At 40.4% G+C, this 15,638-nt stretch overlaps 1 protein-coding gene across 2 annotated transcripts in view; it reads right to left on the reverse strand.

Annotated features, from left to right (window-relative positions):
• The window catches only part of ANKRD12 (ankyrin repeat domain 12), a 67,994-nt gene extending 52,356 nt beyond the window's left edge, over positions 1 to 15,638 (reverse strand). Inside the window, exon 1 of one of the 2 annotated variants that reach the window (XM_075494380.1) lies at positions 15,432 to 15,638. The gene's annotated coding sequence lies outside the window, so the exon portion shown is untranslated. The remainder of the gene's footprint in view (positions 1 to 15,431) is intronic. The other variant, XM_075494378.1, reaches the window with a different exon arrangement.

Raw genomic sequence — 15,638 nt, forward strand, 5'->3', positions numbered from 1 at the left:
ACCTGCACATTACCAGAGTCAATCAACCATAAGACATAAATCTATAAGAAATTAAGCATCCCTAGTTCTGGTGCTCACAGAACTACTTGTTTCCTTTCTGGTTTACAGTGCATGCTTACCTTCTTATTCCTACATGTCTTCCCCATGACACATACAGCAAAAAGTTACACAGTGCTTAGGGAAGGTTTTCTTTAGTAGCCCTGTTGTACAGTTGATCTTGAAGGTTATTATATTAGTTGATCTTGAAGGTTATTAGGACTGCTATTACAACAAATCAATGGGGCACAAGACTGAAATTCTATGAGAATATTAGTAATAGATGGGTTAATTTCCAAGATATTGCATTTATCCTTGAGCTCTAGAATGCATTTGCATTTAAGAAGCAGGGGATTTAGCATAAGGCAATCTTCTCAACTACTTCTGTTCTTCTATATTTCCCATATCTTATTTCATCTGCAGAGGAAAAAAAAAAACAAACCAACAAAGAAAAATATCCCTCTCTTCCAATAGGGCTTTATTCCAGACTGGGAAACAGTGAATTGACTGTACAAAATTTCTGCTATAAGTATTTGACAGGAGTGCCTCAGAATGTTTTGCTAAAATTAAACTTACAAAAGTGACAGCTAAGGCTACATCTACATTAGCAAGAAGTACAGAACTATCAAGAGCAGAGCTGTAGAGTAGAACAGCTGGTAACAAAAATTCAGAATTTACACTAGTCACATTTAGCAGTTTTGCTCTGGACTAGTTCTAGTGCAGTCCCATGTACTAAACACATTAAAGGTTGGAGCACATTCCTGAACACATCTCTCAGCTTAAAACAGGAGGAATCAAGCTCTGAAGCCACTGCATAGAGCAAACTAAACTACAGTGAGGAGAGATAAGGATAGTCACTCTAAAAGTGTATTCCTGATTCAAACTAGGACACTGATTTGCTCTTAGCAATCTCCTCCCTCCCACCCCCAAGACTTAGTCTCTTCCAAGTTTATTTAGAAATGACTGGTATCACCTAGATCTCAAAGCTATTAAGAGTCTATTATGGAAAGGAAAAAAAAGTTGGTGGATGAGTATAAGACAGAGATGTCTAAGAACAGCTGAACTGAGGGAAAGGCAGGCAAAAGCCAACATTACATATTCTGTTCAGAGAAAGCCAGCTGGCCAACCCGTATGTACATACTGGCTAATTAAGACATATGTAGGTAGCTCCCACCCAGCCATGCCAAAAGTTATCTGTATTCTGGTGGGAGTGTCAAAGGCAACTGAGATTAATGCACTGGGAGAAAGGGAATGGGTATAGTACAAAGGACCAAAATGCACAGAAAATTGGGCTTTTTAAATACCTTAAGGAGCAGAGTTTAGGCAAAAAGATATTAGCAAAAAGATGTTCATTTAACTAAGTTTAACACTCTTTGGGTTCTTTTTTCTTCTTATCAGGAAAGTGCAAATGACTTCAGTATTTTATTTCACAATAAAAGCATCCTTCAGCAAACAACTTAGAGAAGCAATTTCTTTCCAAAAGAGAAGTTAACAAACTCCAGCATTACTAGTGCTACATGAAACGTTGTGATGGGAGATGTAGCGGCATTGTCAATTTTTTTTTTCTTCTTACAGAACTCAGTGCTTCTATACAGATAGTTACTCAACCATAACCTACTGCTATACAATGAAACAGCTCCCGGTCAGACTGCAACGCATGTGTTATCAGAGCAGCATTTACCTTCTCACCTGCAGCATCCAGTAAGAAAAAAGGGCTTGAGACAGAGTGAGAGATTATTTGGGACGTTTTGGTTAGAGGTTGGGGACATGCTAAGAGGCACAAGACCAGGAATTTGGGACTGTACGGAAAGAGATCATTCAGGTACAATATGCAGTAGGAGGGTAGTAAAGTCCAGTAGTACAGAGCTGGGCTTTTCTGGCTTGGGAATTTAAACATCGCATGTGTGAAAAGAACATCTATATTTTTACCTGATATTTCCCACACAGAAGTATGCCTGTGAGGAGTAAAGCTTCAGATTAGCTAAATGAGAGAACGTGACTGTGATGAGGAAGCAGCAGAGACAGAAACTTGAGAGGACAGGTAAGAAGGGATTGTGCTTGGGAGGAAAGTGCAGGAGACTCCATGATCAACACACAAGAATTTTTTCCCCAGAATACGGAATACAAACCAAAATTCTTTAGTCTTGCCATTCCTGTGGCCCTGTAAAAAAGCACGAGCATTCCATCTCCTTTTAGTTTTAATGGAGAATGACAAGCTTACTACTGCGGTCAGTTTTCCATTACCTCCTTGGACAGACATACTTGTAGAAACAAAGTCTTAAACGCTGCTGATATCTCATGAGAATGTCAAAATGATGGTAAAGGATGGGACATTGCCCAGGGCATACACTTAAAAATCTCATGAGAACATTACACAAAATATTGTTCTGAAATTTCAAAATTTCAGAGCGATTGTAGCCACAAAAATATTAGTCTTTGTAGCAAGGTCTTCATTGCAGAGGACTATATAAACACAGCTATTCTATAATTATCGTCTTCATTGTAAAAATCATGGAATCATTAAGGTTGGAAAAGACCTCTAAGATCATCTAGTCCAACCGTCAAAACAAATAAACTGCTGCAATGAAAGGGCTACTAAAGGCTTCATTTGAGCAAAAATAGTTTTAGGTTTCTTGTGCAGAGTCCTATGAAAACAGTGTTACATGGATCCCAAAAAAAGGCTTCCTCCCAATCATTTCGCAACCGAGGGTGCTGCTGGAGTCCAGAATGCATGTCACTGCTAAGTAGGATTACTGAACAACTTAACTCCCAGGGTGCTAAAGTCAAAGTTGAGTAGCTATGAGATCTACATAGTAAAACATTTTTTTCCAAAAGCTGGTAATACATTAGACATATGCAGCTATAACGGACTAAACATACACTGCAGTACATCCCTACTGGCAAGCCTGCCTCCTGCTGCAGGCTAGAAGCATATTATCCTTCACAAGCTTAAAGGAAAACACATTTTGCATAAGAAAAGATGAAATAAGAGGCTATTTGTCTATGTTATGCTATTTAAGACTAAATTTTTACCATCACCACTTCCTGTATGTGGTGGGCACTAAAATACCATCAAATACAATGGACAGAACAATTAACCAGGCACTTTTTGCCCCGCACTCCATGGTGTCTCATTGTATTTGCAATTCAGTTCTCCAGCAGTAACCAGCAAACAAATTACTAAATACTACTGGCTTTAGGTAGCATACCAATTTAGTATGTTGGAGAGAACAGTGCCTGAATGATACATGCAGTGGCTTTGACAAATGAAAGGTGACAAGAACATTTTTATTTGGAAAATATTCACAAGCTCTTTTCACACATGATTGCAACAGTTCAGTCCACGCAGATCCCAGTGTCAAAGTTACGATGAAAGAACTAAGCTCCAACACAGTCTCAAACTAACGGTGCCTAAGGCAACAGTCTGTTGTGGTATTAAGTGCAAATGCAGTACCCAGCATGGACATGAGTCACAAATTTGGCAGATTTTACAGCATTTGATGATAAAATATGACAAAACACTTTTGGTCCAGAAGTGAGGAATTCTTTTTTATTACAATTTTCCTTTAAGATTTGCACAATACTCGAGATGACTTTGTGGCTAGAACACGCAATGCTGAGATCAGTTCTACTCCTTTCTTTGCTATACCTATTGTGCAACCTCAGAAAAAGTGCCTTACCCCTCCCCTGCAGCAATTCTCCCTACCAGATTTTAGAGGATACACTAAAAATCAAAGAAAACAAAACAACAGCCTAACATAAAACACACCTGTCAGAAATATATACCATGAGATAACCTGGATATGTGTATTTTATCCTCAGATCCTAGCTAATATATGGAATGGACTACTAGACTCACTGTCCTATCACAGAGTATTTCTACATTTTAACTTGAAATGTTTTGATACTTGAGATCCAAACATATAAGGATTGCACAAATCTTTCTGTAATAAGAAAAATAAAATATTTGAACCCCATTTTAAAAAGTTGTCCTTGAATAGTGACACAGAAATGGGCAGTGACTACTCATAATCTCCCGAACAGCTTTTAATATACTCTGAAGTACCTACTCATCATATGCTAGACTACACTACCCAGGGCTAGGACAAAGTCCCTAAAAAACAGCCGACACAGGCAGCAAGAAAGATTTTCCAGTGCTTCAGCTGGAACTCACCACTACTTCCTACCAAAATAAAGAATGTATCTCATAGTCTAGGAATTTCTACTAGGAAGAGCAAAAAAGTGAGAGGACATACAACTCTTTCCTATGCAGAAAACAAGCAAGACTCTTTGCAGGGGTTTTGTTGCACTTGCCTACATAGGACCTCAGGCTCCTACCCAGAACGCCTTCAAATCCGTGTTTTAAGAGCCTGAGTTTACCTGTGCTTGGTTTCAAGTGTCAAGTTCCACATATTTCACAATACCCTTCACTTTATTTTCTGTGCTAATAGTAGCACCTAGACTTGTCAACCTCTTTCTAATAAATATGCTCTATTAAAGAACATGACTGAATCTGGAGTTTTCTGATTGAGTTTTAGTAGGTTTTTTGTTTGTTTTTTTTTTTTTTTTTAACTATACACATGCTTACCAAAGAACACAAGAACTTCATTGCTAATAGAATTAAAGAATAGTTAAGTTAAGGGACATCTGGAGGTCATCTAAGTCCCTCAGTTATCTATCCAGTCAGACATTTTTAGCTGTTCTTGTATCTTACATAAACCAGGTTGAGTTTGTTACTTGAGCGGGAAAAAAAAATGGTAAAAGAAACCATGGAAAATACAAACTTTCCTATTCTTGACTAACTGTAGGCACCTATAAATCATGCAGTGGAGTTTTACAAACAGCACACTGTGGAATAAGAAAAAACTTTGGCCCAAAATTTAATTTACAAAACCTTATTCACCGATTGAAAATACCGCACCCCAAAATGCCTTTGCGATTTGTTGCATGGATTGACTTGAATTTTAACGATACTACTGGTTTACAAATTACAGATAGATCATGCTTCAAAAACAGCTGTATCTGAGCAAGAGATTGCTCCTCTTTCATGTCACAGCTCATCATTAGAAATACACCTGCACTTCTTTCTGTAATGTTTTCTTGCAACTACACTTATAATAAATCTCAACCAAGTAAGCACTGAAACTCCTATTGGAGTAGCGTTGGACATATCTCACCTCACACACTTTTAACTAAAACTAAAAAATCTACTTGTCAGAAGGAAACCAACACACTGGCACTGATTTGCTTCAGAAAGTGGAAAAAAAAAAAAAAAAAGGTATTTTTAGGGTATCTTACAACTCTAATTTAATTTATACTTCCTTGGACATGATGAAGCAATATATTCATTTGCTGAACATTCCTTTTAAGCTAGTTTAGCCCTTAATGCTCCTGCTGAAATATTTAGTTAGCACTCAAGACAAAAAAGTAGACTTCAACTTTCTGTGATCACTCTTTGTACTGGCAAAGGCAAATTCTCATAGCAATTGAAGAAACTTCCTTCTGTTGCTGCATGAAAATTTTTGACAACCCGGTGAAGCTCTGAGGAAACACTGACCAGAAACACCAGTAGCAAGTGGCTTCACTTGCTTCCAGAAAAAGAGAATCCATTTGTCACTCATACCATGATTCCGCTTGCCTTGATTTCCACCTTCTTAAAGAGAAGGAAATGTCTACAACACTTTTTTTAAAATTAAAAAAATATCCTAAATAAAAAGGAGGACGTATCCTGGACAACACCACAGAACTAACTATCCGTAAATCAAAACTGGGAATAATAAGGGTTAGGCTCCCCCTCCTTTCACAGACACTAATTTATTTTCACAATATTGCTGGAAAATGAGAATTCATTACTTCCTTCATTTTACAGATGGCAACTTAAGTTCACAGAAATAACGAGGTCAAGAGTTTGACCAATCTGCCATACCCATGCTACATTATGGACTTTATTTTTCAGATTATTTCATGTTAGACAGTACTTTATACTTGGTGAGACCATAGCTAATAGTGACTTCGGTTTCAATTTCTGCAAGCAACTCTTCTTCCCTACCACTGCAGAAGGAAAAAGGTAAAATGGTCTCAAAGTAGTTACCCACAAGTGAGGAAAACACTTGGCAAATGCTCATAAAAAGTCTGCATCTTACACGAATTCCAAAACGGACTGAAAAATGGGTACTTTTCAGGGTCAGTACTCAACTTCCTTCAACATGGGACCCTCTTTTCTCTTCCCGCAACCTCCTCCTAAGTTAGAGAACTTATTTCAACTTCTGCAATAGAACTCCTCTTGGAGCAGCATCCTGGACCACACAACTGCAATTTATCCCCAGAGATCCATCCCATTCATTATTTAAAGTGCAATCCCAACTCAAAACCATCAACTCGTGATCCCATTCTTCTATCTGCAGAATGGCAAATGAGCAGTGCTACTCCAATACATGGCAGACAGCATTTCTGACACAGCAGAACATAAAGGTTAGTGACATTGTAGTATACAGCAAGAAGGTGTGCAAATACAGACAAGAACAACTTGTTTCACTTCTTTTGCAACACGCTCCCATTTCCTTCCTTTACTTTCTCTAAAGTTTCCAGTCTCAAATAGATTCTGAGATCCTCCCACTGCAAATGTCACTCCACACATCAAGATTACGGAAAAATAAAAGCAGCTTGTTGATATCAGACTTCTAAACTTATATGGAATTAATTCCTGTTTATGTCTTGCCAAGGCACTGAAAAACCATAAAAGCTAACATTTTGTCAAAATATCCTTGCAGGTGCTATGCCAAACAATCTAGCCTTGCTTGGCATATAAGAGCTAAAAATTATTAATAGAACATGACAGAGGAAAAGAAACAAAAGGATCCCAGCTATCTATAAATGACCTTTAATGTTCTTCCACATAGATAACTGAACATGGAAGAACTAAAGAAAATGAGTGCGCTAGGCTCTACTTCTACTTTAACACCTCACAGTAGTATACTAAGTATTGAAGTCCAACTATCCAAAAAGGTGTAATTTTCAAAGGACAGGACACTCTCAAAGAATCAGTTAGATTCATGGATGCAAAACCTGGGTAAACCCATCTGTGTCAAGCCCCATCCAAAAGACAACACCAAGAGGCTGCCTCTAAAGACCCTGTAAGATGCTGAGAAAAGGTATGAAACAAAAGAAGTAGGGAGGGGATGAATTCTTTCCCAGTTGACTCTTGAACGTCTCTAGGACACTGAACTCCTTCCTGACTTCAAAAGAGATGCTATGGGAATTAATTTGTTTACATAATGTCATTTATAGTGAAAAGCAATGTTGACAAACATGGCCTAAACTGACCAGGTGCTACAACCCTGAAAACAGGCAAGTGGGGAAGATGGTGCTTTGCAGCAGGGATCCCAATAGAAGATTTGATATAAACAGACAGCAGAAACAGGGAAGCACTCTATAAGAAGGTACCTGAAGAAAAAAAAATAAGATCAAATACTACGATTTCTTCACTTTTATTTTTGAACAGAAATAGCTTCTCAAGTCTGAAACCCTAAATGTTAGTTGTTTAGTAAAAGAAATACACAGGGCCAGGGGACTGTCTTTACAATAGGTACTCTCTGATTTACACCTCAATTGTACAGATATTTATATTCAGGATAAACTTCAGAACAGAAGTCCTACCAATTTAAGATTACAGAATTATCCATTATTTCAGAGAAGCATTTGAAGGGCTGTGGGCTTGCTTAATAGTGAAGCATATGGACTGGATACATATGTTACAAAGGAACTTGCAAAACCACAGTCTTAAGTAATTAATTAATAATTTTCCCAACAGGATTGGAAAAACTCCAGTTTTTATACAAAAGCATAAAACACTAGGACATTTGATATCATAGTGGCATACCAGACTGTTCAAGAATGGCAGAATCTTCACCAACAAGCCAGTACTATCTTGCTGTTTAAAAAAAAAAAGGCAGATCATTCTATCACCATTATTTCTCTATTTTCTCATACAATTTCCTCTTAATACCCAAGAAAAGTGCTGCATTCAAAGCATTTAAATTAATATTTTATGACAAAACTAATTTTAAATGAAACAGCTGAATACCAAAACATGGTAAATACCAAAGCTGAAACTTTATGGAACTTGCATAACATAAACCAGATGACATTTTTATCAGAGAATGGTTAGGAGTTATTTAAAAGCAGAAAATCCTCCCTGATTCTAAGAGATTTGTGTTGAAGCTTCTTTTTATGCATATAGGTACACATCCCCTGCCCCAAATTGCGAGGGACAAGATGTAAGAAACGTACATTTAAGAACAGGGTTAACTCCTGGCATTAACAACAAACAGAAACAAACAAAAAAAGCATTCTCTCTCCCCAAAATGGTGATAACCTGTCTTCCAGAAGTCAGACATTGACTCCCATTTCAGCTGGGCAGGAATCGCTCCCATAGTGTTAAGGGGCATCATTCCTTCTGAACCACATATACTGCTTCTAGAGCATTCCTCCATGTGGGCCACTAAGGAACTGCAACCAGTGCCAGAATTCAAGATGAATCTGAAGGATGTTTGTCAGTATCGTCTTATTCTCAAGTGCATTTCTCTACTCTCAGATTAACCCTTTGTCTTTTCATGGAAGATACTAGCATTATTGGTTTTACATATGGCTGGCTGTTCTGCAAGGAAGCACTGGAAAGAAACAAACAGAATGACGAGAGTACAAAGACAACTGGTTGAATAAATAATTGTTTTTTCTCCTTGAAAGGAATTCTGCAAGATCAAAAATATCATACGTTTCCTTTCAGATGTTATCAATATTCAAATGATAATTTCTGAATTGCTCTTATTAATATTTATGCTTTAGCTACTTTTCATATTTCTCCTTCGGCAGTAGAAAATAAGGTCGTTTCACTTTCAGTTTCTCACTCACAAGCTTACTCTGAGTTGCAGGCGCTGGAAGAGACTTTCTTCAACTAAATTCCAGTACAAACAACGTAGAAGACACATTCATGTATTTGTCTTTTCTATCTTAAAAAAAAAAAATTCAGAAACTGCATTTTTAATAAGCAAGATAAAGTGCAAAGAAGTCTTATTTATGTAACCAGTTAATTAGTCATTTAAATTAAAATTAAAAAACAAAACAAAAAACTTCATTAAGATCGGTATAGCAGAACTTAGTAGAATGCACCACAGCTTTACAAGACTACCACACACAGGCAGTACAAGAAGAATGCATCCTTTGACTATTAAAAATGAAATTAGTCAGGAAAAACATATTACCTACAACAGTTGAAAAACATTTCTATTCCACATCTGAAAGAAAAAAAAAAAGTTTGACAGTTTTACAATTTATCAAGCCTTCAGCAACAGGTTCAGCATGGAATCCCAACAGACTACCTAAAATTAGAACTTCGTAGCATTTTAGTCACATTACTGGAGTGAATTCCAGGTTCGACTGGTCATGCCTATAAGCAACCTGCTCTAGCTGACCCTGCTCTGAGCAGGGGGGTGGCCTAGATGACCTCCAGAGGTGCCTTCTAATCTCAACTAGTCTATGATTCTGTTCCATGAATTAAAAATGCAGATGTTCTTTACCTCAGCAGCAGCATGCCTACTGCCAGTTCTCTCCTGGTGACACGTTCAGCATATGAAAAAGTTTAAGTCTTCTATATTCTCCAGCAACTTATGGTATGTAGTCAGGACAGCATTTATTCCAACAAAGACTTACATAGGTGGCTAGAAGAACCTGGGCAGCTTGCGAGTACTGATGTCATACTCAAGTTAAATCTTATCATTAAGACAGCTGCGTAGACTACAAACATCACATTCCTACTGAGGGACATACCTAGCTGTCGAAATAAACATTTACATGGAAAAACAACCTCACCTCTTTACTCTGAGAATCAGACATACATAAGCTTCCAGAGTGCCTGAAGGGATCTCCCTTTATTCTGGATAGCCTCTCAAAATAAAGGAGATTCTCTTCTTTCCCAGAATAGGTTTCCTCTTTATAGGATCAAGAAAGAGTCATGCTTGCCCAAGAACTCTGTCTCTCAGGAGTCAAAGACACTTATTGCAAAATCCATTAGTCCTCCCTTTTAATCTACAAGTCTAAAAAACTTGTATGTTCACAGGTGCTTCCTCTTGAGTCTTTTTTAGGATGAGCTATGGGTTCAAAGGAAGCACCTGCACAGATGTTTAGCATAATATGATACTCCCATTAAGTTAAATGGAGAAGTGGAGTTGTAAGCTTCACGTTTGATCTCCTGGTTATCCCTTAAAGATGTAACTAAGTAGATCTTTGTCAACTAAGACTATTCCATTAGCACAGTGCTTACCAAAGAAAAACTTAAAAGCTTTTCTATCAGTATTTTGCCAAAATTAAGATAAGCAAGCCTACTGGCAATTAAGTTTAAATTCCTTCTACAGGCATCTACATCCCCTCTGGAAACCTTCTAAAGATCTCCAAGACAAGAGATTTCAAATCTACTCTATACATTATTACTAGAAACTCAGTAATTTCTATTTAAATCTTCATATGCTAATGATAATTTGCCAGCCTAAAAACAAGAAAACCCACAACTTCTCTACAGCACTGCCAGAAGGAACATAACCTAAAAACACACAAAGGCCCTTCACAGGCTAAAAGCAGATGAACTGTCAACACCTACTCACAGTCCTTCAACTTCAGCAAGATTCACCACGGGCGAATCTTGTGAGTGCTACCGTTCATGAGTAAGACCTAAAACAGTAGATGCAGTAAAAAAAGCGAGCTTCTCACTAGGCTTACCTATGGGTCCCCAGCTGGATAACTGAGGTTTTTGTCCTGGCTAAATTGTGAAGACATGCAAAATATTCAACAGTCTTTGTTGCCACCTCTTGGCCATCACTACATATCACAAAAGTAACAGAACAAAAATCATATGCCAGTTCCTTTATGGAAATAATTTTTCTTTTGAGGAAAAGAGATAGTGAGGTAACAGATGGAGTGGAAACAGAGAATAACTAGAATACTGTTTGCATACAAGTATAACTATTTAGAGCTGTAAAACTACAGTGAGTACTGCAATTAACCTTCAATAATGTTTTACTACGTCACCTGGAGAACTGAAGGGGCTGGAAAGCAAAGAACCAGTTACTTTCAAGACAAAAGACAATATTTTTTATTTATATAAAAAAGGTAAATACGGTTGTCAAGACACCTGTCCCTTCTTGAAGTCAGAAGACGAATGGATTAGCATTGCTCACTCTAGAGAGTATCACTAAATGATCTTTCCATTTTCCCTTTATCAGTAAACTAGTAGTAAGAACTCAGATTAGTAGGTTGCCGAACAGCGCAGAGCACCACAGAAAGCTGATTTCTCTCAGTTAGCATTCTTTGTTGCACACAATCTTGAAGTAAACATACACAAGAAGAAGATATTTCCATGAACCAGCTAAGGAAGCTATCTATCAGAGCTTGAAAGGTTTGAAAAGCCAGACACCTATTAAGTAGGACTTACACAAAAGGCTTTGAAAGAGAAGGGAAACTATAGGAAATGTCTTCATGCAAGTAAGCTCGTTTCTGCTACCACGAAGCAATGGAACTTTCTAAGATTTCTACCACAACAATGCTCCTGGAAATGCGAAGTGTTACTTGGTTTCTGTTGCATTTAATACATTCTGAAGCTCAGAGAGGGGAAAAAAGTGCTTTCTACCTCTGATGTTTTCCAGCTTCACGAATGCAAGACATAGAACAAGTAGAAAGCACATGACAGGGGCAGGGAAGAAAATATCTCAAGTCTGCCTCATCAGCTTGCATTTTTACTTTTTACCTCTAATATAGATTGTAATTGTGTCTCTAACATTGCTAATGGCTTTTCTTAGCATAAACCAGTGTGAAACCAATCCTCTTGTAACATTATCACTACCTAGAGCACTCTGAGTAGCAGCCATGAAACTGAGGAGAGTTTATTCATTTGTTGCTTGCTAAAGATAAAAGCAGATGCTTCGTCAGGTCCAGGGAGATAACCCAAAATAAGCCAAGGCAAAGTCATACTCTCAAGGGCTTCAAGTCTCTCTTTAAATGAGAAGTTAGGTTTAGGTTTTATTGCAAGGTGGCAATAAAGGTCCTCAACTGCATAGGTAAGATACAAAGTATGGCTCCATAAGCTTATGGAGGAACTTTCTAAGACTTCTCTAGGTTCTGGAATAATAATGAACTGGTAAGAAAAAAAATAAGATGTTAGCAGGGCTCTGACTTCTGTTATTCTGTTAATAAAACTATTCAGTGTCATAACACAAAATGCAAGATAGAGTTTGTGCTAATATTTATTTCATACCATCTGTCGCCAGAGTCTAAGTAGAGTCTAATGATGTAGTTAAAAAAATATAGTCTGATCTGGAGACTAAATGACCAATCAACATTTATACTACTCCATCTGCAATCGAACATGGAAGAGAAGAAACAGCAAACATTCACGCCCAGACGACCTCTTCATAAAATAAGATCAAATTTGTCAGAAGTAAGTTGTTCTGAGTGTCCATACTAACAGTGTGGTAGCAGGTTAATCATTACACAGTTTGTGATCAATAGTTTTTTCCAGTTTTAAAGAGGACCAACTGCGCTAGTCTTCCAGAAAATTTCATCAGCCTAAAATTGTCTAAACATGGTAAATCAGTTCAACAAATAGGATTTGTTTTCACATATCTGTATGGCCAATATTGAGGAATAAGTTCTAGCTCAGCCATTTCAAGGTGCCCATATTTCTGCTAAAAGGATATCCAGGACTTTTGCATCTAGTCAAGTTAAAGCTGCAACAGTTTATGGGTTTTGTAGAAATTTAAACAGACGTCTAATGGTGAAAAGAAGCTGCTGCTTGAGACTGTGACTGATGACCTCTAATTTAATAAACACAGGTATTAAATTTTCAGTTTGTGCTTTTAATCATAAAGTAAGTGGCAACATAGTAGTACCCCCTGTAACTAATGCCAAACAAACATTGAAGCTTCATACAAGCACTCATTCAGCCTGCTTATTAAAAGACCTTTTCCTCAAAGAAGTTACCTATTGTGCAAGCCTGCTGGAAGAAACTGTAAATGAACTTAACTTTGTTGCACAGAACTTGCTTTCTTACACAACGCCTGTCCTAAGCTTGCTGTCTGTAGTATTCAGAGTTCACAAATAATTTTGAATAATCCTCTCGGTGGGAGAAGAACACACAAAGAGATGGCAATGGAAAGGCAGAAATCCTTATATCTGAAAGACTGAGCTGTCACCTTTGCAAAAGAACCAAAGGCTCTCTGATCAACTGTCTGCACCCAGCGATTACCAGAGAAAAGCCAGGAAACCAGAAAAGGGACTCACATACCATACACAAAAAATGGACATCACCACAAGAATGCTACCATAGTCCTCTGGGTGCCGAGAACAACATTGGCACTCCCTAATATTTTAGCCTACAAGACATGTACAGGAAAGTAGAAGTATGGGGAGGGGAGACACAGATAGTCAATGAGTTTACCATTACCTTCCCAATGAAGTATTCTGCTATACCTCAAACCCTGCAATTTTATTTGAACAGACAGTTTCTCAAGCTTGCACAGAAACCTACTGAATTCACACAGGGTGAGATTAAGGTCCCCTGCTCATCAAGTCGCAAGGTTAGCCGAGAGCCTGAGTTTCCATATGAAGAATGAAGAAAAGCAAGTTGCACCCAATATCTGCACAAGCCTCAAATAATAAGAACAGGTGAAATGCCCTGATGTCTCACATCATTCTGAAGATCTGTTGCTCTGGGGACTCTTACCCACTGAACTACAGCAGAAGATTACAGTGGAAGAAGGAAAGAAAGCACAGGATGCTCAGCTCTTTGCAGCTGCACAGCACCTACATGTAGCTCACCATGTCCCCAGAGTAACCTAGATGTGAGGACCTAGAGTAACATAAGATATGAGGACAACCAAGCTGCCATCAACTTGCATACTTAAAAACACCCAAACCCTTGCTGCTTCAAAACTAGACAGTAGAAGTGACCCCCACCGCCAAATCATGACATGTCAATAACACTGAATTATTTTAATAAAAGTTCATGATTTCTTATAGACATGATGATCTCACCCTTTCCTAGCGTTCCAAGATTAAACGTTTCTTTCCTGGAACATAAATACATTTGAACTGTTCCACATCTGTCTGATAGCTTTTTGCTCCTACAAGCATCACAGCTTACTCACTCATCTTCATTAAAGAGCTGTTTTATCCCATAAAGTATCTTGTAATTCAGAGGTATAAAATTCAGATTTTCCCCTGCATCCCACAGCCCACAGAGAAAGGCATAGAATACAGTGACAGAGTCCAGGCAATTTCCACAAGACCTCTAGCTGATAATACTGCTATTAAACTCCTCATTTTATTTGGGAGTTTAAATAAATAAATAATAGAAATCCTTTCAATTCTTATCAGCTACCCAGTCCTTAAAAAAAGGACTGAATATTAGCAATGAGAGAGAGTCAGGCTAGAACTAGCACGAAAAACTGTGCAACTGAGCCTGGCATTCTCTCATTTCTCGTCCTTCCTTTGTTGCCTAGTGTCACCTGTGCTGTGCGAGTTACTGTGCTCCACCTCAGCGGCGGCTGCCTTGTACTGGCAGACCAGCCAGCTGAACGTATTATTCTGCAAAACAACCGGGCACCCCATAGCATTTAACGGAAGACGCCAGAAACGCCTCACCCACTCGCCCCAGGTCTCGATTTGAGGAGGGCAGGCTCCCCCGGCGGGGCGGCACGGCACGGCCCGGCCGAAATCAGCGGAGCAACTCCCGAGGCTGCAGGGAGCTGCCGAAATTCCCGAAACGGAGGCGGGGCGGCGGGGCGTGTGTGTGTGTATGTGTGTGTACACCGCCATGCCGCGCTCGGCACCCGCGCCCCGGCCGCCCGTGCAGCCCCGCTGCCGCCGCCCTCCCCACAAACCCGGCCCTGCCTCCCGCGGGCACCGCCGCCCCGGCCCCCTGCACCCGCCGCCGCCGCCACCCCCCGGCCGCAAGCGTGCCCCCCGCCGGACGGCGGGGCAGGGGCTGGGCTCGGCGGGCGAGAGGCGCGGCCGCCAGACAGTGACAGCGGCGGCCATGGCTCCCGCCGCGGCGCTGACAGGCTGACAGCGGAGAGCCGCTGCCCGCCGCCGCCGTGCCCCCGCGCAGGGCAGCGCGGGGACAGGCCTGCCGCCCCGGGGAGGCGCGGTGCCCGCTGCCCGGGAGGGCAGGGCAGCCGGTTACACTCCCCGAGACGGGCACCGGGTGAGGGCTCGCCGGACGCCCCGCTGCCCGCCGTTCAGAGACAGGGGGGCGGCACCCCGCGGGCGCGGGCACCGCGGCGGCGAGTGGGATCGGGGGTCCCCGCCGCGCACCGGGAAGGGGTGGGGAGGTGCGTTCCGGTCCTTACCTTCTCCCGGGAGCCGGCGGCGGGACGCGTCCTCCTCCTCCCGCCGCTTCCCCCCTCCTCTCTCCGTGGCGGCGCGGCCGCGGGGATCCGGCAGGGGAGCGGGTGCCGCCCGCCGCCACCGGCGGTGCCCAGGTGCTCAGGCTCAGGCCCGGCTCCGGCCGCTGTGGCCGTCGGGTTTGAAAACACCCCTCCCCCGCCCGCTCTCGC

This window comes from Mycteria americana, chromosome 2, assembly GCF_035582795.1.
Source record: "Mycteria americana isolate JAX WOST 10 ecotype Jacksonville Zoo and Gardens chromosome 2, USCA_MyAme_1.0, whole genome shotgun sequence".
Lineage (NCBI taxonomy): Eukaryota > Metazoa > Chordata > Aves > Ciconiiformes > Ciconiidae > Mycteria > Mycteria americana.